This window comes from Neofelis nebulosa, chromosome 3 (genome assembly GCF_028018385.1).
Source record: "Neofelis nebulosa isolate mNeoNeb1 chromosome 3, mNeoNeb1.pri, whole genome shotgun sequence".
NCBI classification, from domain to species: domain Eukaryota; kingdom Metazoa; phylum Chordata; class Mammalia; order Carnivora; family Felidae; genus Neofelis; species Neofelis nebulosa.
Window position 1 is genome coordinate 194,363,014 of NC_080784.1, and position 3,598 is coordinate 194,366,611.

A 3,598-nucleotide genomic window follows, 5' to 3' on the forward strand; every position below is an offset into this window, starting at 1 on the left:
ATTCTCAATAAATACTTACTGACTGACTACAGTTTGTAGTGTAGGTGCTGAAATTTAAGTCACATTTTTAAAAAATGTGGCTTATGTTAAAGTTAAACCTAGAATAAGGAGGAAAATCAGGAATCTCTGGTCTACTGATTCTCAAGATTAGGCAAATGTTCATCCATTTTGATTACTAAAATAATTGTTACCCAAAGTATATTCTATGATGTGCTTGTCTTCAGGGTCTTATGTGATGAAAAGGTTTATGTTCAAAAAGTTTAGCAAATGTTCATTCATGCCATATCATACTCATTCTTGTTAGGGATTCAGTATATAGCATATCAAAGGCCCTGAGAAGTCCTGCAATAAGTAAATCCATTTAACTTCATCTAAGATTTCCCACCACCACCTGCTCTTTTCTAAAAAAAAGTGATATTTAAATGAAGATTAATCTGTAGTCATTTTTTCAAAGAATTTGGATTATTAAAAGGCACAATTTTAAAATATTTAAATAAAAAGTTTTAAGCACCCCCCCAATAAAAGAAAAAAAAACCTAATATTTATTTACATTTATGGAGTAAACTTCTTGAACACTAAATTAAGTATAGCTAATCCAGGAAAAAGAAAAATAGATTACATCATTCCCAAAAGTCCTCTTTGTAATTATAACATTTCGGCATTATAAATGCATGACTACGTCTTCCCCTTTAAATATTTGGAGATAAATCTGTTATTTTACTTGATTTTAATTTGGTCAACATTTTAAAAGCAATATTTGGAATTCTATTTTTAGGTTCAAAAATTTTTTTAGTTCTCTCTGGTGGTCATTTTCCTGCTTTTCACACAGCACTTTATAATCTAAGGGCATCAGATTGCTTTCAAAGATATATTACTTCTTTTCTCTGGAAAAATAATATTAGACAATGATAAAGACAGGATTTAAGTCCATATATTCTCATGGACTTCTCTGTTTTAAGGAGGGTGATCTTTTGAGCTAAAGAAAATGGGGGTATATCTATGTGTCTACACACAGATTTAAGTGGAGTAATATTCTGTAAACTGAAGTTTTACCCAAATATTAAGATGGATCATCATTATAATAATCTAGAAAGTTCATGGTCCTAGACACAGATGAGATTCTTTCATGTATAATTTCTAAGCACTCAGAACACAAAGCCTATGATTCCAAATTTCACAGAAATTGAAACATTTCACCTCTAGATCATCTCAGATTTTGCTTCTCAATCTTTCCTGCTGATGCCCTACCATCTAAGAAATCCAGTCATCCCCAATTCTCAAATGCTACCCAGACATTTGGCCCTAAAGGGTTTGAAGTTAGCCAAGAATGGTATCTCCAGCCGCCTGTCTAAAACTGCACTTATCATCTGACCCTTGAAATTCTCTTCTCCCTCCTTCCTTTTTAAATGAGCTGCACTAACTATTCACCAGGAATTCACTAGTCACCCACAATTTACCTGAGTCACCTCTCTGAATAATATCTTCGATTCCTTTATAACCCTTTCTATTCCCAGAGTCAGTTCCCTGGTAATATCTCTTAAATTCATTTATTTGATTCCATTCATTTGTAGATTGAATCCTGTCTCCTTAAGAACATAAGTTCATGTCCTAAATCTCTGCACCTGTGAAAGTGACCCCTCCCCGCACCCTCCCCCCCCCCTTTTTTGTTTTGTTTTGTTTTGGAAATAAGGTCTTTGCAGATACAATCTGCATCTGCATAAGGTGAGATCATACTGGATTAGCGTGGGCCCTAACCCAATGACTGGTGTTCTTATAAAAAGAGAGAAATCTGTGCAAAGAGAAAGAGACACACTGGGAGAATGCCATGTAACCATGGAGGCAGAGGTTGGAGTTTACAAGCCAAGGGACACCAAAATTGCAGCCAACCATCAGAAGCTAGACAGAGGTAAGGATGATCCTCCCCCAGAGCCTTCAGAGAGAAAGAGTGGCTCTGACAGTTGCTTGATTTCAGACACCTAGCCTCCAGAAGTGTGAGAGAATGTATTTCTGCTGTTTTAAGCCACCAAGCATGTGATGCTGTGTTATGGGAACCTTAGGAAACTAACAGACATGCCAGTATCATTTTCCTGGTTCAGGCTCCCACCAGCTTTTGCCTGGATGGCTGGCTACAGATGCTGCCTATAGATCTTCCTCCTCCGGCCCTGCCTCTCTGCTTCCCAGAACCGGGTTCCATTTTGCACCTAGCACCTGAACGATCCCTCTAGGACGCATGCAGATGCTGTTCCTTTCTGGATTAAAATTCAGCACTCTTAAGGTAAAGCCTCCACCCTTTTGGGCATAGCTTCTCAGCTCCCTGCCCTCTAACTTAGCTCCCACTCTCTGTCCTCCACTTACACGACATGTCCACTCCCCCCTGCCCCCCAAGCGAGGGCAGTTGTCCTCTCCATGAGCTTTCATGAGACTCTTTACTGGCTCAAAACATTTCGCATGATAATTAGAATTGCCAGTTTGTTTGTTGCTCTTCCCTAGACAAGAAACTCCATGAAGAGAAGTCCTGGGTCAGGCTTCACCACTGCTGCTTTCCCAGTCACAGCACACGCAGACATGTGAGCACTTACCATATTAATTAATACGTCCATTCCTGGGTTTAGCTGTGGAGACTGAGGCTTGGTGTTTGCGTGAAATCTCAGAGTAAATGCCATGGAAAGGCCAGCATTATAGCTAGCCTAGAATAGCCTGTATTTATCGCCAGGACTGAAATATCTTCACAATTCTTTGAGGTGGGTTCTTTTATTATCCCTCTGTGCAGATGGAGAACACGGGGCAGAAGAGGGTTAAAGAGAACTGCCTAAAGTCAAACCACTAGACCGTCACTGGACCCAGGCAGTCTGACTTTCAACTTCACAGTTTAGCATAGCTCTGCTTTCCCAGTATACTTTGGGTCAAATATTCAAATCTGTTCTAGACCATTTTGTCAGAAGGTCATATGCGTTTATTTTTGTTTTCTGAGTATATAGTCACTATGCAATGTAAAGAAACGGTCACCGTCCGTATACCTTCTGCACAATGCTTTACTGAAACCTAGATAACAAAGGTCAAGGTCTGACTTTATCTTCATTCAGTATCATTTAGTGAGTACCTACGGTGCCCTGAGGACTACAATAGATACTGGACATACAGGCAGGATCACAACCAGGCATTGGCTTCAGGAGCTCACTGTCAGAGAGGGGAGACAGGCAAATAAAAAATGCTGTAGTTCAGTGTGACTGATACGGTTGTGGCTTCATATCCAAGGTAAAGAGATGGTCCTGGGAGGATTGGACTCATTCAATCTGGGGAAAGAGAGCAGAGGAAAAGCTTTGGCTGTTGAGTTGTTCAAGACGAAAGAATGCTTCCCAGTGGGGAAGGGCAAAGACTTGGGCGATAGTACAGTGTTTTCTTCTTCTTTTGTTATTAATTCTAAGCAACTTAGTAATATTGAAACAGAACAAAGAGGGCAGAGAACAAGCCAAGGGGAAAAGGAGGGAGACAGAAAATAATAGTATATCAATATTATTCTATGAAACCTGAATTTGAGCATGGCAGTGATATAATTACTAAAAAATTTAGGGAAGAGGAGAGACACAAAACTTTTAAC